We start from the raw sequence: 23,850 nt of genomic DNA on the forward strand, positions 1-23,850 counted from the left end.
CTGATCTATCTATATCTGAGTATTTCTAGAATATAGGTCAAAGGTAAAGTTTACAAAAGGATGAAGATTTGGACAAGAAATTTGAAATATCTAACCCCAGCAAAGAAATAGCTTTTAGAACATTCAAGGATACCAGTAACAACAAAATGCTAGTTAAGCCAAAAAGAAATGAGCAAAAAATTTATATCCATATAAATTTATGTGTGTATATGTATGTATATATAATTTATAATTTTATATATAGATAGGAGAAACCTGAAAACCAGCAAGTGTATAAACTTATCCTCTAGTGCTCAAAGAAATTCAGAAAAAAATGGTAGGGCATCTAGGGGGCTTAGTCAGTTAAGTATCTGCCTGTGGCTCAGGTCATGATCTTAGGGTCAAGGAAACTAGTGAAGGAAATGGATTCTCCTGTGACCCTCCAGAGAACCATCACCTAGATTTTAGCACCATAAGACCTATTTTAGACTTCTGACTTCCAGAACCATAAGAAAATATGTTTGTGTGGTTTAAAGCCACTAAGTTTGCAGTGATTTGTTACAGCAGCAATAGAAAACTAATACAGTTAGAAATAGTTCAGACTCAGTTTAGGATCTTTAGAGCTGTCAGAAAGGTAGTAGATATGTTTCCAACATGATTTAGCAATGAGTTAATGCCATAGGTGGAACTAGTATCTGGGTCTCTTGATGCCTCAGTGCTAGGCTATTTCCACTGCGTATTCCAACTGACACGCCTCAATGTCTGGGGTAATAGCAGCATGCAATTTGAAGTCAAATTGAATATAGACATTAAAAGTGTGTGACTCTCTCTTTCCAAGAGAGCGTAAGTTTAAACATAATGCATAGAGACAAAATAATCCCTGTGGTTTTGATACGAAGAATAGCCCAAGATACAAAAAGAAATATTTCTACACTTAAAGTCCTATCCTTGGCTATAGTACAATTCAGGTTGGGTTCAACTGCTCTAGCAATGCTATCTGCACATCCCTACGGGTTCTTAATGAAAATCACCCTTAGCAGGTGAGGACAGGTACAAATAATGCTACATGGAGATTACTGTAATCTTGTAAAAAGAAAGAAAAAGACTCTTGGAGTTGAAATCAGAATTAGGTTCAAATTCCAACTCTGCCATTAGCTCTGTGACCTGGGTAAATCGGTTTACCTCATTCGGTCTCAGATTTTTTTTTTTTCCATGCAAGGACCCACATAGTCCCTTACAGATCTTCCATGCTAGACTATTCAGTGCTTTCTTAGGAGACTGAACCAGGCTGGGGCCAGAAAGAGGAGCCCTAACATTCACACGGTACCTCCTAAGAGCCTGGTGCTGTGCTCTGCGTCCTACTTCTATTGTGCTGGTCCATACGCAAAGCTCCACAATGTCATATTATGATACACATTTCACAACAGAGGACACAGAGACCCAGAGAGTTCAAGTAACATACTCAAATTCTTACAACAAGGTTAGTTAGAACCAAGTTTGTCTGATTTGAAATGGGGTGGGCTGCAACACCGTGCCATCTACCATCTCCTCCCCAAACTTAAATAATGAAACTAACACTCACATGTTTTTCAGGGTAGAGACATTTCCACACCCATTTGTGCATTCACTCCTCCCTGCAACCTTGTGACAGAGGCAAGGCAGATGAGGAAACCAGCTCAGATAGTTTGAAGAAACCTGTCCAAGGTTGCAGAGCTCGGAAATGGCAGGCATGGCCAACCTTGGATTTGAGTCTTATACCTTGCTCCTTTTACGATGCCCTATTACCCTTCTCTGCCACCACTAAAGGGGCCTCGAGTAAGTCACTTAACATCTCTAAACCTCAATTCCTACTAATACTGTAAGATCTCAATTATGATACCTGCCTTCAAAAGTCATCCGGAGGATTACAGAAGCCTGAGAAAGTATTTTACAAGCTTCTAAGAATATACAAAGGACAGGAGTGTTTCAGCTTCCCCTGAATAGTGTCCATTTGTGTCATCTATTTTAGCTTCTTTTTTGAAAGTTTAGACAGAATGGTCATGACCCATCAAGAGCTAAATACCTCTATGAAATATAATTCTATAATGCCTAGCACAGGCTGCAGGCTCACTAAACATGTGTTTGCTAAGAGAAGAACCATTAATCAGTAGCTGTCCAGAAAGACGATCCTAGCAAATGCTCAGATCATCAATAACAGCATCTAGGGTAATAGTCCATTAACTGGTATTGAAAACACAATTTCATGTCACTGCATTTCCGAGCCAAGGAAGAACCCATTCGCCAAGAATGAATGAATGTTCAGTCCAATATAGCACTGAACCTGCTGTGGGATGGGAAAACCAAAACCAAATTAACATAAAAGTTGTTTTGTAGGACAGATCAAAGAAAGTGTTTTTTTCCTTCCATCTTGGTAAATGAAGACACCATGTGGTTAGCAGACATATCGGTCACAAGGAAGGAGCCGTGTTTTCATGGCAAACCAGTTCTATCTGCAAGTTCCTATACACGAATGTGCCCATCCTATGGGCTCACTTGAGAGGTAGCTGGATTTTTTCATGAGATTGACTTGGTTCTTGTCAACCATTACATCTTTTTTCAGGGTAATTGTATTAATTTTTTTGTAAATAAAGAGGCACTTTATTTTGCTTTGTCTTAAGCAATATACGTATAGTCTGTGGAAGGAGAAGAGGGTGGGCCAGAGAAAAGAGGAGATAAAGAGAGTTCTTCATAATGATAAATGTTTATTTCATGAAAAAGTTACCATTTTTCCATGATCTTATTAATAACAGAGCCTCAAGCCAATGCTCAAACAAATGTCAAATTGTTGAAATCACAGACTATATATTTGGCCACAATAAATTAAACTAGTAATAAAAAGTAAAAGGTAACTAGAAAAAAATTTTCATGTATTTTAAATAACCTGTAGGTCAAAAAGAAATAACAGTAAGAACGAGAAATTATTCTGAACACTTCTTTCTAATGACAAACGGTGTATACGTTCTTAATTTGAGTGACAGTCTCAGGGGTTATTTTGTGCTATCTAAAATGCAGGGCAGGGCAACCCAGGTGGCTCAGCGGTTTAGCGCTGCCTGTGGTCCAGGGCCTGATCCTGGAGACCCGGGATCGAGTCTCATGTCGGGCTCCCTGTGGGGAGCCTGCTTCTCCCTCTGCCTGTGTCTCTGCTTTTCTGTGTGTGTCTCTCTCATGAGTAAATAAATAAAATATTTTTTTAAAAAATTCAGGATGTATTTCTATTCAGTTGGAAAAATACACCATGGTACTTTCACATCAAATATAATTCCCTGCCTTGTGAAAACACATTTTGAGTACCAGGATTGAATCTTCATTGGCTTAATATTAATAACATCCCATAATGTCTCAAGTTAGTTCTTGTTGGCTAGAAGCTGGGTGTTTATGTATATGTGTATATGTATGTATGTTTGTATGTATGTATATCTTTTTGAGAGAGAGTTTGCACATACGTGGGGGAAGGAGAAAAGGGGGAGAGAGAGGAAGGGGCAAAGAATCTCAAGCAAACTTCTTGCTGTCGGGGGAGGGATGCTTCTGTCTCACACCCCTGAGATCATGATCTGAGCCAAAGTTGAGTCAGTCATTTAATCAACTGAGCCACCCAGGTGCCCCTAGGTTTATATTTTTAAACAACAATGGAAGATAAAATAGATCCAATCACTTTATTCTAGTTTTGTATCATGCGTGTCAATCCCTGAAGGGGAAGAAGGTCTTTTTAACGTGATTTTCTGTATGCCTAATTACTTGAGTTTATGAGTAAAGACAATATGCTAGTCAAAATAATTTCTCAGCCTGGTATAAGCATCAGCTTGCTATAATGGGAATAAGTTTAATTTAAAAAAATCTTAAAATGAACTAGCCAAAAGAACACTTTTAAAAATCCTTTCTTTTTTTTTTAAATTACATAAATTAAGCCATTTATTATAGACTAGCAATGTTTCAAATGGTGGAGCTTCTACTGGTCTTTCATCTCCTCCAGTCTTCTGATGGCAGACTTCAATGTGAGGGCAGAAATGGTGTTGTAGTTGCAGGTATGTAACCATTGCAGGTTGTGGATATGTAACCATAGCAGGTGCCACTGGCTATGGTTTTCATGCCAGATGCTCATCTTTTCATCTTGGTTTTGCCACAGAAGGAGCAAGTGTACTTGTCACGCTGGCTTATTTCAATCTTCATCACCATTTCCTGAGGGAGGCACCATAACGGGTCCTGTATTTACCGGTGATTTAGTAGACCTTCTTGGTGCGTTTTGCCTGTTGCCCCAAGCGAGGTCTGAGCCTAGAGACAAAGAGACTTCGATCACAAACCTGAAAGTCCTTTCTTTAATGGAAGATTTACCTGTTGGTGAGTTTCTTTGACTAGCATTGTAGCTCACTTTGATTATGAATTAGTAACTTCTACAATTGAAAATAAGTCACTGAGCCACCATGAAAAGTTCCTGAAGAATCACAGATGGTACATTTTTTTTTAAAGATTTTTAATGTATTTATTCATGAAAGAGAGGCAGAGACACAGGCAGAGGGAGAAGCAGGCAGAGGGAGAAGCAGGCTCCATGCACCGGGAGCCCGACGTGGGACTCGATCCCAGGTCTCCAGGATCGCGCCCTGGGCCAAAGGCAGGCGCCAAACCGCTGCACCACCCAGGGATCCCAGATGGTACATTTTAAAAGGACATTATCAAAATATTTTAGTTAGGAATTTTGAAATATGAAGAGTTATTTCAAAATATTCCTGGTAATAGGAGTCAGGAATGACTTCAATTTATATACATCCCCAAAACTGCTGCTCCTATAAAACCTTAGATTCTGGAAGTAGAAGACATGTGCTTGAGTCCTAGCTCCGCTGCACACTAGCTGCACGCTTAAGTTCTCTGAGCGTGTTTCCTCCTTTGTCATATGGGCATAATGATGATACCTCAAAGGTTTATCTTTATCAAATTCTGTAACGACTATGAAAATGTTTTATAAATTATATATATTAATTAGCACGAAATGCTATTAAGTAATAAAACATATGTTTGTTCAAATTCTACTATCAGTTATTGGCCTTAGAGATAAAGAAAATACATTTAAGTTCTTCCCTATTCTATTACAATATTCAAAAAAGCAAAGAAAAGTATTAAAAACTCTTGGCAAATGAAAGGCATGAGTTGCCCTGGGTATAATTGAATCTGTGGAATACTAAGGAGCTCTAAAAATTGTCTCCAGATTATTCGCCAAGCTAACTCTACAGGGAATATGCCAGCACAATTTAGTAAAAAATTATATGAATACTCTATCACATGGAGGTGATAGTGGCATTTGTTATGGAGACTAGAAAGATAAATAAGGTAAAATCTCTTGTCTTTGAGAGCAAAGAGTAATGAATAGCTCTTAGTCATCCATCATCAGTTGGGATAATTGTTTTAAAAATTATCCCTGCCCCCACGTCTCTTTCTCTCTCTCTGGGTCTGCATGTCTTGCTATGTAGCTGTATTCACTTAAATGTATTCATGTGTATATGAATATATGTGCACAATTGACTATATATTCATATATCATCTTAATAGCCTCAGGGATCATTTCTTACCCACAAAATTATTTATCCCAAAACAAATTCTTATCTCACTCTTTCCCAGCTCAGGAAATGGCACCACCATTCAGCTGGTTGCTCGAACTATAAGGAGCCTTGAAAAGTAAGAGTGAAAATAAACACTGTTTTATAAATGAACTTGAAATTGTAAGAGAAGATATAATAATAATGATTAAAGGTTTATATACCAAATACTGCTCATCTCATTTAAACCTCAGAACTATGCTATCAATAGATAATTCTTTCAATCCAATTTGCAGTTTAGGAAACTGAATCATGGTTTTAATAGCTTGCCCAAAGCCATACAGGTAATGTATTATAAAATCTGGAATTAGGGACGCCCGGGGGGCTCAGCGGTTGAGCCTTTGGCCCAGGGCGTGATCCTGGAGACTCAGGATGGAGTCCCACATCGGGCTCCCTGCATGGAGCCTGATTCTCCCTCTGCCTGTGTCTCCGCCTGTCTCTCTCTGTGTCTCTCATGAATAAATAAATAAAATCTTTAAAAAAAATCTGGAATTAAACCCTAGATCTGTCTTATTATAGAAACGATTGTGTGTGTGTATGTGGTGTGGTGTGGTGTTCATGAAAGTATGTGTAGGGCAGCCCGGGTGGCTTAGCGATTTACCACCGCCTTCAGCCCAGGGCATGATCCTGGAGACCCCGGATCGAGTCCCATGTCGGGCTCCCTGCATGGAGCCCGCTTCTCCCTCTGCCTGTGTCTCTGCCTCTCTCTCTCTCTGACATTGTTTTTAAATTAATTAATTAATTAATTAATTAAATGTTTTTTAAAAAGAAAATGTGTAATTATTATTAAAAAATGTAATAAGGAAAGCAAACTTAAACATCTAATCTGTAATGTGAAAAGCGCAAAAAAAAAAAAAAAAAAAAAAACCTCTGTACATATTGATAATAATCAGATAAATATTAAAAGGCCAAAGTCGGGCAGCCCCGGTGGCGCAGCGGTTTAGCGCCGTCTGCAGCCCAGGGCGTGATCCTGGAGACTCGGGATCAAGTCCCACGTTGGGCTCCCTGCATGGAGCCTGCTTCTCCCTCTGCCTGTGCCTCTGCCTCTCTCTCTGTCTCTATGAACAAAAACAAAAACAAAAAAACTTTAAAAGGCCAAAGTCATAAAAGGACACATTTTAAGGGAATGTGCTGATCCCTTTTTAAGAACTCAGGGGCATCTGGGTGGCTCAGTCAGTTAAGCATTTGTTGATTTTAGCTCAGGTCATGATCTCGGGGTCATGAGATTGCGCCCCACATTGGGCCCTGGGCTGGGCATGGAGCCTGCTTGGGATTCTCTCTCCCTCTCCCTTTGTCTCTCCCCTCCTCCATTCACATGTTCTTTCTCTACCTAAAAATACAGACATACAAATAAAGAAACTCATCAAGATAATGTTAGTGGACCATGTTGCTATCTTGATCTGGTAAATTCTTTCCAACAATGGCCAAAATCCTCTTGTCTCTGGATACCCAGGCTACTTCATCCTGAAGAAATGGAGTCATTTCTCTTCTCTTCGAATCTAGATTGTACTTGTGAGTTTTTTTGTCAAAAATTATATGACAGAAGTGACTCTTTGACAGTTCAAGGCCTAGGTATTAAAAAAAAAACCATGATAGTTCCTGTTTTTACTCTTTTCGAAGGTAGCAGCCATATAAAAAAGCTCAGCTATCATGTTAGACAGGAGCAGCCACTTGGATGAATAGGTGGGTTCACGGAAGAATAGATGGATGAATAGATAGATGATAGATTAGATAGTTAGACCAATAAAAAATATATAGACACCGTGTATATATGGAGAAGCCCTAAGTAATAAGAGATTTTGAGGGAAAAGACAGAAGCCCAGGCAATCTCCAACTGATCCAGCCACCCCAGGTGAGGCACTAGACTTGGCAAGTTAATCTTGTAAATGTTCTGTCTTCAATCGAATCACCTCAGGCAACATCATATGAACAAAGTCAAGCCATCCCCACTGAGTCCTGCCCAAAATGCAGAATCATGAGAAAAAGAATAGTTGTTACTGCCTGTTGTTTTAGTTATTTACTGCCATGTAACAAACCACCCCAATTTATAATACATAACTGAAACAGCTAGAAAATTGGTTCATATTATATTTTACATTGAGCAACAGAACCAAAAGTCATGAATGTATAATGACTTGCTCAGTTTTTTTAATCAAGCTGAAGCTAAATAACAAGTTCTTATTACTTGCAGCTTAGTAGAGACTATGAATCTTTTGTCAATATAATGCCTGTAGTGACTTATTTTTGATGTTCAAATTTGGAAGTAACAGGGCTCTGGCAAACATCCCATTTACCTCTCAAGCGTAATATAACAGATTTTGAAAGGTTAAGACAAAAAAAAAAAAACCTGAGTCTTTTGAGAGATGTGATTAAGAAACTAGGATATCTAAACAAATTATAAATAGAAAATATTCTTCCCAAAGTCTTTCTCAGTTTATTTAGTTTAAAACAGCATAAATTAAATTTAGGGAAGCTTCAGTGTTTGAAAAGGAGAATAAAAGAAGTTTAAAAAGTCAGAAATCATTTTACAATAGCTGGAGACAAAGTCAAGTTCATTTTTTTTTTTTTTTAATTCCTGCCAACCTGGGCAAGACATAGATGAATGAGCTCCAGAGCCCACTTCCATCCTCAAACTAGGCATTGGTCTCAGTCCTTTGTGCACTAAATTTCAACAAGAACTATTTAAAGAGAGCAATATTTTTTTGGATTGGATTTCAGATCCCAGTCTGTTTTCATTGGTCATCTCATGAAATTGGAAATGGCTAGAACACAGACAAAACCAAAGACTAGGAAAGGTTTCTGGAGATTAAGAAATACAGTAAGTGATTGAAAAGTGGACTCAGAAAACCTCTATAGAAATTCTGGAGTAAACAACCATCTGTCTGGCACATGTGTCACTGCATTTATCACCAAATTTGATGATTGAATAAGGTGATTGAGGACCTATCCTCTCAGTAAGTCATAGGCATCTCTATCAATGCTGCAAGGCCAGCGCAGGAAGACAGTATTCCTCACCAAGAGTATATGGTTATCTGCCCTTCCCTGCTGGATGCCCCCCTCCACCCAAATCTCTCTATTTGTAGAAGGGTATTCAGGAAACCTTTCTAAATCATGTATTAAGTGACGAGGAAGTTTACATGCCAGAAATCTCTAGCTTTTTGACCCCTTTTGATCCCAAGATTTGATCCTAGATTTGACCCCAAATCTAGATTACACTAACAAACCTAAACTGCACCACGAATTTAAGAAATAATCAATATATGCTCCAGGCTCTGTGCTAGGATATACATATTAAAAGTAAGAACTCTCGAGAAAATAAATAATCCAAGTAACTAATTCACAAATTATTGAAACTTCTATCTATAAAACTAATTGTTTAGATAAGACTCCCAATCACTGCAATCAGCACAACAAATGTTTTTGCTGAGCCAACTACTCTGATACAAAACAGAGTAATGGTACATTATATTTTTTCTTAAATTCTATTCATTTTGTTTTTAATAGTTAAAATATCCATATGGTTCAAAATTCAAATGGGTGTAGTGATAAAAGTCAAATTCCTATCCTGTCTACCCACCACCTTGTTCCCTTGCCTTGAGTTTCTTGTATAGTCATATATTTTCCCCTTCCCACATTTCTTTTTTTTTTTTAAGATTGTATTTACTTATTCATGAGAGACACAGGAAAGAGAGAGAGAGAGAGAGGCAGAGTCAGAGACACAGGCAGAGGGAGAAGCAGGCTCCATGCAGGGAGCCTGGGATCTGGGTCTCCAGGATCACGCCCTGGACCAAAGGTGGTGCTAAATCGCTGAGCCACCGGGGCTGCCCCCCTTCCCACATTTCAAAACTGTAAGTGGCCACCTTATATTTGTATCTTGTTTTGCAGGCACATATAGATAAATTATACTTTTAAGCCCCAAAACTCCCTGAGGTGGCATTTATTCTGATATTACAAGTGAAGATACTGAGAAAACATTTAAAACACTTAGCCAAGGCAGTGATGGCACATAAACCTAGCTCTTCTTATTCCAGTCAACATTCCCCTAACTGCACTTCAACATCCTTATTTATTCATTCATCCCTCCATTTATTAGTGCATAGATATGTTATTTTTTTTAAGTAGACTCCACGCCCAACATGAAGCTTGAACTCATGACCCTGATATCAAGAGTCACATGCTCTACTGACTGAGCCAGCCAGATGCCACATTTAGCAAATATATATTAAGCTTCCGTTATATGCAAAATAGTATGTTAGATGTTTTAGCATGTATATATTTTGGTGAGACACAATTTCTTCTTCCCAAAAGCTTAAATTGTACAGTGAAAATAAAAGATAGATTGTTACAGTGTAGTTTTACAGCCATTACAATATGGAAGTCCTAAAGAGGAAGCAACTATTTTGCCTTGATATATCTAGAAAGGTTTCGTGGTAGAAATGGAGTTGAGTCAATTCTTGAACTACAAGGAGAACAGAAATAACATAAACATATACAATTAAAATGCATATATTTACAAAGTGGTGTAAGCATGGCAAAGGCATTTAGTTAAGTAAATAAAGAATTTTCCATGGGAACAAAATGTGAAACCTTCCAAAATTCGTTGATTTGTTCACATAGTCTTCTCCTTCTCAAAACCAGAATTGCACATTTAGTCATAAAGATGTGTTACTTTATGCAAAGCATAGAATATTTTGGACATTGAATAAAAGAGTAAAGCACACTAGTCTTAACCTCCACTTCTTGCAATGACAAAGTAATCAGGTCAGCCCTCCCACATACAACAACTAAAAGAAGTGGAAAAAATATGCAAACATATGTTTTAAGGCATCAGAGCATTAAAAAGGTAAAGAAAAATTAGGTGGCCAAATTCTGGAAAAAGAAACCCATAGGGTTAAGCCAGGCAGTGGGGCTGCTTGTCTGCAAGGGATATCCACCAATCCCAGTAGCAACAAGTGAGAGGCCAAGAAGCTGAGCCATGATGTAAACAAATTCACATGGTTAGCAGGACAAAATGAGCTTTCAGGACCTGCCAAGGATTGAAGATCCTGATGGTCCATTAGCGTCTTATTGGAATCCCAAAAGACCCTACAATACAAATAAGGTATTATCTGGAAGGGGCAGGCCCTTCAAGGACTGTTGTTCAGCTTTGAATACATCAATTCCTGATTAGATATCTGGGTTTGCAAACATAAATCCTCTCTAGAAGAATATGACATCATCCTAAAGATCTAACAATCTCTATAATATTCTCACATAATTTTCAGTGTTCAATACTCCATCAAAAGTAACAAGCCATAGGATGAGGCAGGTCAAAGAAACACCAAATAAGAAAAATAAGTACACAAGAGATACAAATAATGAATGACCAAATATGTACTTTTTAAAAGTTATGATTAACGTGGTTAAAGAAATTTTTTTAAAGATTGAGTTTTCCAAGAACCAAAAATCTTTTTTTTTTTTTTTTAAGGATCTCAAAAGAGGAAGGAAATTCTGCCAAAGGATACAACATGGATGAACCCTGAAGTCACAAAAAGACAAATATTGTGTGATTCCACTTATATGAGGTAACTACAGTAATCAAAACCAGAGACAAAGTGGAATGGTGGTTGTCTGGGGCTAAGGAAGGGGGAATAAGGAGTCGCAGTCTAATGGGTATGAAGTTTCCATTTGGAAACATGAAAAAGTTCTGGAGATGGATGGTGGTGATGGTAGCACAACAATGTGAATGTACTTAATACCACTGAACTGTACACATAAATAATTATTAAAATGGTAAATTGTATGTTATGTATATTTTGCCACAATAGAAAATTATTATAAGGAGATAAGAGAATCACATGGAGATTGTAGAATTAAAAAAATAAAACCACTGGAATTAAGAACTCAGTGGATAAATTAGGGGCCAATTAGACTGCCTTCTATTACTGCTGAAGAGGGGTTTGGGGGAATGACAATAGAGCATAAGAAAAAAGCCAAAATAAATCACAGAGACAAAAGATGAAAAATATAGTAAATTATATAAGAGAGGGGATACAGTGACACTTAACATATACTTGAGTTTCAGGGAGAAAAAGATATGAGAAAATGAGGCAGAAGTAATATTTGCAGAGTTAATGAATGAAAAATTCCCACCTGATACCACTAACCTGTATACTTAAAAGTGAGTGAGATGGGGGTACCTGAGTGGCTCAGTGGTTCAGCATCTGCATTTGGCTCAGGGTGTGATCCTGAGATCCTTGTATCAAGTCCTGCATAGGGCTCCCCACAGGAAGCCTGCTTCTCCCTCTGCCTATGTCTCTGCCTCTCTCTGTGGGTCTCTCATGAATAAATAAATAATAATATCTTTAAAAAACCAAAAAAAAGTGAATGATATGTGGGGCACCTGGATGACTCAGTTGGCCAAGCAACCATGTCTTGGTGTCACTCAGGTGATGATTTCAAGGTTGTGAGATGGAGCCCCATCTCATCTGCTTGAGATTCTTTCTCCCACCCCCCACCACACACTCACTCTCTCTCTCAAATGAATAAATAAAATCTTCAAAATAAAAAAATTGTTTAAGAAGTGAGATGTGGGGATCCCTGGGTGGCGCAGCGGTTTGGCGCCTGCCTTTGGCCCAGGGTGCGATCATGGAGACCCGGGATCGAATCCCACGTCGGGCTCCCGGTGCATGGAGCCTGCTTCTCCCTCTGCCTGTGTCTCTGCCTCTCTCTCTCTCTCTCTCTGTGACTATCATAAATAAATTTTTTTAAAAAATTAAAAAAAAGAAGTGAGATGTGAGTTTTATGTTATCTATATTTTACCACAATAAAAATGTAAAAATTTGAAATAGTATCCGAGTCTTAATTATAAAGAAAATTAAAATCACTGCAAAAAACATTTAAATAGGGAGAGAATATAAATGAAGTTCAAATGTTCTGTTCTTCAGCTCTAAAATATAATAATAAAGAGTTGATATTAAAATGATGGAAAAATGATATACCATAGAAACTCTAACCTGGAGACCTGGGAATCGAGTCCCACATCGGGCTCCCTGCATGGAGCCTACTTCTCCCTCTGCCTGTGCCTCTGCCTCTCTCTCTCTGTCTCTAATAAATAAATAATCTTTTTTTTTTTTTTTAAAGGAGTCAGATGCTTCACCAACTGAGCCACCCAGTAGCCCCTGTATGACGCCAGTTTTAAGCACAAATATAAGGGCATTTAACTCATATGTGGAATGACCAAAATTTCACAACTTGTATTTTATAACCCATCCATGCATATTGTTTTATTCTATCAAAGCAGTGGAAACTGCACAAAACTAACTGCTGTTTCCATACACTTCCACGTATGTTCACATTCTCTACCTGTGGCCTACTTGTGACTAAGAGAAGAGCAACTAGAGTTTGTCCCATCTTGCCTTTTCCTACCCTGTCAGCATTTTCAGAATGAAGTGGTTAGCTACTAAAGGGAAGTTGTGTTTCTTGGAAACCATTGCCTCTTTCTGCATCTGATGCAAGTTTGAAAGAAAGCACAGCCTGTCAAGTCCGTCAGCACCCCTTAGTCAGTCTGTAGCTGTCACATACTTAACTTCTTTTGAGTCTTGTTGGACCCCGTGAATAGCCACTCCTCAGAATTCTAGGCTTGTGGGATATTGGTCACATGCAAACAAAGCCACAATGAACTAGGATCGTGCATATTATGGCTTTCTCTTCTGGTTATGCATCCAACTTCATTTACAAAACTCAAGTTTCAAGATAAAATGAGTAAGAATTTCAGGACAGTAACGATAGAGCCTTTAATCAAGTGCAGGGTCCTTGTGAGCTAGGATCCTCTGGGACTTGACAAGATGCATATGCATGAAACCAGCCCTTCCCAGTGAACTGCCTCCAGATTTATAGCCAGATTTATGCATGCATATGTGCACCAAAAGACACGCTCAAGAACATTCATAATAGCCTCGTTTCTACTAAATAACTGAAAATAATTCAAATGTCTACTAACACAAACTGAATAATTGTATAGTATAATATATACATTTATAAAATGAGGTACTATATACCAATTAAAATGGAAGAACTGTAGCTCATCCCAATATAGATGACTCCACAAATACAATGGTGAGCGAAAGAAGCCAAACACTAAAAATATATGCTGTATGATTCCTTTCATATAAAGTTGTAAATCTGCCAAAATGATGCTGGAAGTCAGGATAATGTACACTCCTGGGAAAGAAGGAAGTAGCCATGGATTGAAAGATGAATGAAGATAATACTCTTGTCTTTTGGCCTGGGTGGTAATTATACAGCTGAGTTGACTTTGTGATAGTTGGTTGAGCGGGACATTAATAATTTGTTCATTTTTCTGAATTCAGTCATACTTCTCTTTTTTAAATTAAAAACTAGAAGTATGGAAAAATATGGGAAATATATGGAAAAAAGTATTCCTTTATTTTTATTTATTATAGTAAAATTGTAGGAAATTATGAGTTGATAAGAATTTTTTTGATTGACAAAATATTAATGATGATATATAGCATCTGCTATAATAATCATAAAAACCGTAGTAAATCAGTGCGTTACAGACTTAAGTTTGATGCTTAGGAAATTCCTCTTTCGTTACTATGACAAATCACCATCAGAGATCTTTACTTTTCTAATGACCTTATTTCCTTCTGGTAGTGTAGACTGTTCCATATATCTCCAAATATCACAATGATGGAATGATTCATGAAAATTGTTGAGATTTTTGCTAAAGTTATTATTTCCTATAATATTATGATTTTGTAAATATACATATATAGTGATGTCTTGAATTTCTGCTTACAATTATCATGCATTGAGGAAAAAAACAAGGAAGGAGAACAAACCTTGAATTATTTTATGGACTCCAGGTACAAGAGAATAATAGTAACAATCCAGCCTGTCAGTGATGACAACAATGTCTTGATTCCTACACCTGTTGAACACATAAAGCAAAGCATGTGACTCCATAATTATTAGATTCCCACTCTGATGAGTTGGTTGTAGGAGTAAGTAATCCTTGAGAAATAATCTTTGGTTTCTGATGTAACTGGAAGAAGGATCTGTGGGAAGCAGGGAGAAATTCTCTAAGAAGATTGAACTGTGGCCACAAGAGGGTGTTGTGAGGAGCAGAATGGCTGATTCCAAGGCAATGAGATCTAAGGCCATCAAGTGCCATGAGAGAAATGCTAACATCATCTTCATCACTAGCTGCAACCATTCCAAATCCTGTACAGTTTTCTTCCCTAGACCAACAAGGGTAAACTAAGAAAATTAGGTAATCGGTGACTACTTTTCCTGTTTGTCGACTCTACTTAATAAGTAGCTCTCTTCCTTTTCAGGATGTTGATGTTGAATACTCAATTTAAACAGCTCACATGGATATATTAGGGAAGACTAGAATAAATTTTTTCTCCTATCCTCAGTTCTTCTAGTGAACTCCAGTTCCTACTAGAATAATTATGGATGACAACATAACTATTCTAGAACCATTCCAACCCTTTATGACCATTACATGTTACCTACTTACTGGATTAACACTATCCTGCTCAGCATTTATGTAGAAAAATTAAAAATGTGAATGAAGATTACAATTGGCAAGGTTCTATAACAATTATGTACCTCTCTAAAGAATGAACAGATAAAAAAAAAAAAAAGAATGAACAGATATGCCATGTCTATACTATATCTGTAATATTTCATTGTATTTTGTATAATTTTTATCTATCTTTTTCAAGTTCATGGATTTTCTCTTTATCAGACTTATTCAGGTTGTATTACATTGATTGTTCAAAGTTAACTAGAAATCAACAAAGAGGAAGTATTTACAATGACAAGGTAGGTGATGAAAACCCTTTGACCACATATTATGAAAGAAAGAAATCTGAAAGAAAGAAAAAGCCAGAAGTAGGGGTTGTCCATTCTCACTTCTGATGCGAGAATATGCTCAATTCACTGATGTCAATGCTTTATAAATTAGCCATGCATGCAAGATTTCTTTTTCCTTTAATATTTGCCTAAGGTAGATTGTGAAATTTAATGATCAATTCCTTTAATGCCTTCATATAACTAATATTACTTAAGCCTTTTTTTTAAGGGCGGGATTAAGATATTTTATACTTTAAAATCAGACAACTGGGAAACAAAGAGGTTAAAACATCTTCAATGCTGGATGCTGTTTTAGATTCTAGGAAGATGTTCCTCAGTCAACATGTTGCTTGCAGTGGTTTTGAAGGTATGCCCACAAGTTCTTTGAATCTCCTCCCTTCAAGAGGTAAGGCTTAATTCCCTTCCCCTTGAGTGTAGGTGAGTTTTAATGACTAATTTCTCATGATTTGGATAGAGCAGATGTGATGGTATTCAGTTCTGAGATTAGAGTGTAAAATATCTACAGCTTCCTCATCAGGAATGTGCTGCTTCTGTCCTGGATCACTGACCCAGGGAGAAACCATGTCATAGCAGGCTTGTGGAAAGAGGCTCATGTGAGGAGGAGAAGCCAGGGGAATGAGTGTGGAAATGGAAGCCCAACCCCAGCCCAGCCTTCATAGGCTGCAGCCCAGCTGATAGTCGAACTACAACCATGTGAGACATCTTGCAACGGAACTATCAGCTAAGCCGCTCCAAGCTTCCTGACCTTCAGAAACTGAGATAATCAATATTTGTTGTTTAAAGCTGTAGTGTTTGGGAGTAATTTATTACAAAGTGGACAACTACTATAGATCTTGGTATCTGGAAGTGGGAGGTTGCCACAACAAAAATCTAAGGTGTGGGAGTGGCTTAGGAACTGAGTAGTGGGCACCGAGAAAAACACTGATGAAAGCCCAAAGTGTCTTGAAGTAGCTATTAATAGATGCCGCAGAGTCTTTAATAAGGCAGTGGGTAAGGGCTGGCAGGAAGGTGATGTAATTGTTTCTTAAACATCTGTTTCAATTGATATTTAATTCCAAAATGAGATGTCAGACTGTATATACATTTGCAAGTATATCTATGAGAACCGTTACAGCACTTGTAAAACCCCTCACCTAGGGGCACCTGGGTGGTTCAGTTAGTTAACAGTCCAAATCTTGATTTTGGCTCAGGTCATGTTCTCAGAATTGTGAGGTCAAGACCCACAGTGGACTCCCACTCTCAGCAGGGAGTCTGCTTCAGGGTTCTTCCTCTGCCGCTCTTCCTACTTGCTTTCTCTCTCCCTAAAATAAATAAATATTTTTAAAAATAAAACCCTTCACCTCTTGGAATGATATAAGACATAGAGAGTATACTGCGAGAATGGAATCATAAAGAAATTTCACCTACTGAAAAGAGTTTTGGGGATTCCTGGGTGGCTCAGTGGTTTAGCGCCTGCCTTCGGCCCAGGGCGTGATCCTGAAGTCCCAGGATGGAGTCCCACGTCGGGCTCCCTGCATGGAGCCTGCTTCTCCCTCTGCCTGTGTCTCTGCCTCTCTCTCTCTGTCTCTCATGAATAAATAAATAAAATCTTTAAAAAAAAAAATGAAAAGAGTTTTGGCCTTCTTCCAGTGAGGTGAGGAAACCTTCACGGAGCCCCTGGGAGACCAACCCACGTTCCCTGAGCTGGGGTGTGACCCAAATCCGAGCACTCTGATGGGATACTGAGGCGACTGGTCTGAAGGTCAAGACAGAAATATCTAAGAGATTTGCTGCTGTTGACTCATTAACAGAAAATGAGAGCTAGTCTTGGAATCATTTTTAAAGGGATCTTACCTGTTCAATCACGGCTTTGGCCAGAGAGCAAGAGGTCCCCAGAGAGTCTGGGCTTGGACTGGACTGCTGGCAATTGGAAGCTAAGGAGTGCCTGTCACCAACAGAATGGGGAGCATTACACTCTGTGGGAGTTGAGGTAGGACAGGCCGGACAGGTGAGCTATCAAAGAGTTCAGGCTGGTCCCAGAGAGAGAAAGTCAACTCTAAACATCAGCCACCCTGAAAGGAAAACGAGAGAATGAAAGTACCTAACAAGTAGGTACTTTTTGTTCTCTCTCCCCTTGTCCCTCCCTGAGCTCCGTGCTTTATAGTGTTAAGTTCAGGAGAGACCTGAGGGTAACTTGGTGGGAGGAGCAACCTGGTTCCTCCCTGCCAAGATTGCTAGGAAGCAGCTCAGGATAGGAGGCTGGAGAGAGAAGGGAAGGAAGCCTTACCTTGAAATGAAAACTAAAATTTGGACTAGACATGCTCATTTCTGAATCAAGCTCTGTTTTGAAAGTTAAAGCAAACATGGGACTTCCTATCATTAAGCCCCCTTGAGCTTTTATCCAGTAGCAGGAAAAACATTTCTCTTACTGAATACACTAAGGTGACAATAGGAGCAAAAATAAAATTGCTTTTTTTATTGCATTTCTCAAACCGTGGTTATTCAATATACCAGTTGTACTTACTATAATGGAAATATTATTCAGCCTAAATCATGAAAAAATTTTAATAGGAAATTACACTGCTATCATGAAAAAGTATGATTATAAATAATGGCAACAATGCCTTACATTTTAAAAGCTTTTAAAAAAAAACTTAAAAATCACCTTCACATCTATTTTTAATTATCTCTATAACCCTTCACGGTAGTAGCAGGATAAGATATTAATTAAGTGCTACATCCAGAGACCTACATACCCACAGCTCTCTAAACTCTCAGAGGTTATAAATCTAATATAGATTAATAAAATAAATTTTAAAGGATCCAGCTCAGCTTAGTTCCTCAACTCTCTATTTCTCCCCACCCAGCATCACTAGATCTAGATCCAGGTCCCCCTGGCTGCCAGGATCCCAAGGCCTGGCCCAGGACTGCTCTAGCCCCGCATCCCAGACCTACCTGTTGCTCCCTTTGTTCTGAATCTGATTCTGGCGCTAAGCCCCACTCCTGGTATCTGGGCCTTCACTGAATTTCCAGTTTGAGCATCTACTTCCTTCACTTGCAGTTGGCTTCTGCCCATCTTCATTATTTGCCTATATTCCTTTTCCTTTCCAGGGCTTCTTCTGAAGGTCATGTCTGAAGGACTGGAGGCCTGTCCTAGAAATCGGCCCAGGCAGTTGAGCCTTCACATCCATTGACAAATCTTCCTCAAGTCTTCATTGATGCATCTTGCTCAAATGCCAGAACTCCCTGCTACCGTTCTGTTGCTGACTATTTGCCTAGTGGAACCTGACTGTATTTTTTGGAAAGTCTACTTACCTGACAACATGAACCCCAGCTGAGCATATGCATCAGGGTCCAGCTCCTCTGTGGGTGGTTTATTGTCAGGTCCTATCCCCTCATATGAGCCTGTTCCGATGGCAGTAATTGACATGCTCTACCAAATCTCAATAATAACGACTTAACATCTGTTAATATCTTATTAAGTTCTAGTCATTGTGTGAAATACTTTATTTTTTTATTTGGTCTTACAACAACCCTATGAGCTAGGTACAATTGCCTTTTACAAATAAGGACTTTTTTTTTTTAAGATTTTATTAATTTATTCATGAGAGATGCACAGAGAGAGGCAAAGATATAGGCAGAGGGAGAAGCAGGCTCCTCCCAGGGAGCTGGATATGGGATTCGATTCCTGAAACCCAGGATCATGCCCTGAGCCAAAGACAGCTGCTCAACCGCTGAACCACTTAAGTGTCCCCCAAATGAGGAAATTGAGGCACATACTGGTTGTGTAATTTTCCCAATATTAATTACTCTTAAGTGGAAAAGGCCAGATTTGCTCAACCATGTAGAAGTTTCTAGAAAAATTGCTAATTTAATGCATGCACATTCAGCAGGAGAGAAAGGCATTCCATTGACAGGCAATGACACAGAAAAACTTAAACCTTGTATAAAAGAAGGCTAAGTGCATTTTAGGAAAAGGAAGGACAAGTAAGAACAAATTTTCTCACACAGATGAGAAAAACTACAAAGAGAAAAAAAAAGTCGAGTCTGCTACTAGACGACTGGATATTTGTCAAGAGACAAAAGAGAAAAAGAAGAACCTTCTGTCACCAAAACCCTGGAGAGGGAAGGAAGCCCAGTCTTAGCCCTGCTTGGACAAGAGCTGGAATTGCTCCAAAGTGCTGCAGGAAGCTGTTGGTCATGTTGAGTGCTTCAATTCACTTGTCAGGAGAATTTTCTACCATCTAAGGAGAAAGAACATGGAGCTCAACAGAACAAGGGTCCATAGCATCCAGGCTCCACCTCGGACTTTGAGAAAATCATCTCGTTTTTTCTGAGTCTCAGTTTCCTCAGTTATAAAATGGGAACATTAGCATCGACCACTCAAGGTTAAGATGTTGATAAGAGATACGTATGTCAATAAACACTACAGCTACCTGGTGCAACACAGATGCTTGGCAAATATTTAATGATACCTTGCTGATGTGTGGAGAGAGAAGGGGAAAGACGACCATGATGCCAAGAAAAAGATTCTAAGCTGTATGCCTAGTTCCCGGCATGTAGCAGGCAAACAATAAATATTTGTTGGGTGAACAAAGGAGTAAAACAAGAAATAGATAAATCCTAGTGACTCCATCTCATGACTCAGAATAGAGTTGCTTACATAAGAGAGGGTAGCATATTTGCTGGCATCTGAAGTGCTCTCCAAAGTCCTGTCATCCTCTATGTCTCCCAGGGCTTCTAGATTCTGCAGGCTCCGTACTGCTGCCACACTGGAATGTCCTCGAGGCTTTCCTGCTTTTCTTTAGCATATAGGAATCATTTAAAGTAACGCATGTCATGCCTGTTGCATTTCAGAACTTTCATATGACTAATGAGAATTTTCCCAGGCTTTTCCCTGGAGGTAGGGTGGGTGGAGAAAAGGATAAACCGGTCATTTCATAGGCTAGCCTCCTCAGTTGCCCGGCTGACCTCGTGGTCCATATTCATGTAGTGGTAAAAGGGTGGCAAAGGGCATTACTTGAATATGCACACATGAAAGTTCTGGAGTGGCATAAATGTGACATCTAGTACTTTGAAAAAGAATTGCAAGTTGGAGAGAATCAATAGGAGTTCCAGCAGTACACAGGGTGGATTAAAGGAAAGTCACTATAGAATAAATTCATTCGAGAAAAATGCTTAGTCACACAGCAAAGTTTTCATCACATTCTGAGAGATCGGCTGTGTTCACTCCATACCAAGAATGAAATAAACTACAACATCCTAATGAGCTAAAGATTTTTCATCTTTTCACAAAGAAGGAACAGAGAGTTATGTATACTGATGGCTTTGAGGAGTATTTAAAACTAGTAAATGACGGACACCTGGGTGGCTCAGCGGTTGAGCATCTATCTGCCTTCTGCTCAGGGCCTGATCCCTGGACCAGGGATCGAGTCCCCGCATCAGGCTTCCCACAGGGAGCCTGTTTTTCCCTCTGCCTGAGTCTCTGCCTCCCTCTGTGTGTTTCTCACGAATAAATGAATAAAATCTTGAAAAAAAAATAAAAGTAGTAAATGATGCCAACTTGCACTGCAATTAATAAATACACAAAGCTGGTGACATGGAAAGGGACACCAGCTGCTTTCAGGGACCCACCCTTTGTGTGAGGGCTGAATCCTCAGAGCAAAAATGAATGCTAATGAAGAGAACTGACTATCATAAAAGATGACTGGAGTCATCATATGCTAGTTGGTTTAGTTCCAACTCAAACAGCAGACCAATCTGTGGTACTCTCAGATCTTTCTACAGGCTGGCACCATGCAACAAATAGCCCATCTGTATTGCTGGGGATGGCACCAATGAGAGCAGATATCTATTTACATAAAGACAGATTTCAACAGCTAAAATGATCCTATATTTGGCATGGCTTACTCATGAAAACTGAGCATTTAATATGCCAGTAGGCTATAATTGGTCCAATGAATTGTTTTCTTCATGCATGGTAAATTTTCAGTGTTTTTCAAGAGGCTAAACCTACAATTTGCAAGGGCTTAAAGCTAGCTAACTAGAAAAGTTATTTTACACGAAGTTGAAATGTAACAATCTGGCCCTTTGTACTCAAAAAATACTTATTACTTCCTTTCAAAATCAAGGGGGTTTTTTGGTTGCTTTTTCTAATGGTTTATAAAATGGTTTAAAAAAAAAATAAGAAGAAGCTTGCACTTTGAGGTCTACTGGACCTGGATTGTAAACATCTTTCCAGTCCTTGCTAGCTGTATAGCCACAGTTATTTGTGGACTCTGTTCCTGATCTACAAGATAAGGATGGGAACACTCACCTCAAAAACTATTCTGATGCTGGATGGGACAAAGAGAGAGCACTTAGCAAAAAGTCTGGAAAAATTGAATATTAGATAAATATTAGTTACCTCTGTTTTCTTCTTCTCTGCACCCAAAGTTCTAAGAGAATCAAATACAATGGTTTTAAATTTTAAATTTATGTAGCTATAACTGTAATAGGTATACCCCTAAAGCTAGTGCACAAATTGAATTTTTAAAAATCTTATTAATACTAATGTTTAATGGAGCGCTGGGGTGACTCAATCGGTTAAGCGTCTGTCTCCGGTCAGGTCATGATCTTGGGGTCCTGGGATGGAGCCCAGGGTCAGGCTCCCTTCTCGGTGGCAGCCTGCTTCTCCCTTCTCCTTGTGCTCTCTCTCACTCTCTCTCAAATAAATAAATAAAATCTTTAAAACTAATGTTTAAATCAGAGTTTACACTTAAAGAATCCTGTAAAGTATCCTTGCTTAGAATAAATAACTACCCCTAATCAATGTTTATTTTTAAAGATTTTATTTATTTATTCATGAGAGACAGAGAGAGAGGCAGAGAGAGGCAAAGGGAGAAGCAGGCTCCCTGTGAGAAGCCTAATGGGGGACTCGATCCAGGACCCCGGGATCACGACCTGAGCCAAAGGCAGATTCTCAACTGCTGAGCCACCCAGGCATCCCTCAATCTGTTTTATAATTCTGGGTTTCTGTCTCCCCTATGAATACTTTGCCTCAAATGAGATCTATCTCTTTTAGTTCTTTGTAAGCCAATAATTACATATTTATTCATCAATGTCAGTAGACTTTGAAAAAGAATATTGTATAATGTTTATTATATTTCCTATCTAAAAACATACTGTCATCAGGAAGATAATAACATTGGATTTATTCAGAATCATGGGGTCATTGTTACATTTCAGTCTTCCGTGGAAAAGGGACTGACTGCCTGCGGTGGGGGGCAGGGGTGTATGTGTGTGTGTGTGTGTGTGTGTGTGATCACATAAAACATAAGCATATACTCCAACCTAGGACATAATAGATGTTTAATGACTTTATGATTGCAGCAAATATTAAGCTATTATTAACCACTAACACTTCTTGAATTGGCTTAATGGGACAGAATCTTAAGGGTTAGCAAGAGGAGAAATAGATTGAAAGCATGGAGAGGGTCTTATCCTCTCCATTTGCAGTAGACTTTGGAGTTGTAAACCCTGAAGGGGAAGATAGGGCCATTGAAGATAAAAATTCAGTGCAAATGGAATACGGTTGACAGAAATCAGAAACACTAGACTATTCCTAGTGTATAAAAATTATCATGTATAGATTCTCATCTTATATTGTTATAGTCTTAAAGTGCTCTTCCATTGTTGCATCATAAAATCAAAATGATAACAAAAATAATAGTGAATTACAGATCAATCTGATTTTGTAAGGAATTGAACGTTAGTAGTGGTCATCTAGCAACAGATACCAATCATTAGTACCATTGTTTCACGTGTTCTGCTTAATCCAATTGTGAATTCTGAATTTATTTCCAATGAGAAGAGATAAGGAATAATTTCCTAAGGACAATTTAGTTTTAAATTCTTCTAGAAACTGCTGTAAGAAACCTTAAAAAAAAAAAAAAAAAGCATTGAAATGCCATCTGCTAAACAAATACTCTGGCATGACAAATTTAAACAATGTGAAATCCAAGAGATTAAAAATATGATTCAATCATATTACCAATCTTGGCTGCCATTGAAAAAGCAGATGTTAGAGGAAATTTTAGAAAATATTCCATTTGAATATAATATATCTAAATTTCTCCCAAATGTCTTTGTTTATAACTCCCCCAATATTCATATGTCAATGAGGTCTTTGTGATTTTGTTGTTGAAGTTATTAACTTGTCAGATCGCACTGCTTTTTCTGGGTCTGAAATCAAAACTTCTGTTTTAAAATAAGAGAATTACGGTTTTGTGATTAAAATCACCACTTTTAAATATGTCTGTGGTATTCAACTGGCATACCATTTGGAGTCCTGAATGCTACTGAGAGGGTTACTTACCTGCTAATGTATTTTAAATTAGCA

General features: G+C 38.5%; 3 long non-coding RNA genes across 4 annotated transcripts; 1 reads left to right on the forward strand and 2 right to left on the reverse strand.

Moving 5' to 3' along the window:
- Positions 1–2,700: 2,700 nt before the first annotated feature.
- LOC140637923 (uncharacterized) lies at positions 2,701–15,240 on the reverse strand. 2 transcript variants are annotated; one of them, XR_012035025.1, is made up of 2 exons: positions 14,450–15,240; positions 2,701–6,661 (listed from the first exon to the last, which is right to left on the reverse strand). It is a non-coding gene; the product is annotated as an uncharacterized lncRNA (long non-coding RNA). The 2 variants fall into 2 exon arrangements; XR_012035024.1 differs by having other exon boundaries at positions 13,643–15,240.
- On the forward strand, positions 14,534–18,952 carry LOC140637922 (uncharacterized). Its single transcript, XR_012035023.1, has 4 exons — positions 14,534–15,204; positions 15,364–15,440; positions 15,787–15,876; positions 18,582–18,952. It is a non-coding gene; the product is annotated as an uncharacterized lncRNA (long non-coding RNA).
- On the reverse strand, positions 16,004–17,995 carry LOC140637926 (uncharacterized). Its single transcript, XR_012035031.1, has 3 exons — positions 17,325–17,995; positions 16,899–17,079; positions 16,004–16,792 (listed from the first exon to the last, which is right to left on the reverse strand). It is a non-coding gene; the product is annotated as an uncharacterized lncRNA (long non-coding RNA).
- Positions 18,953–23,850: the final 4,898 nt, after the last annotated feature.

This window comes from Canis lupus, chromosome 8, assembly GCF_048164855.1.
Source record: "Canis lupus baileyi chromosome 8, mCanLup2.hap1, whole genome shotgun sequence".
NCBI lineage: Eukaryota > Metazoa > Chordata > Mammalia > Carnivora > Canidae > Canis > Canis lupus.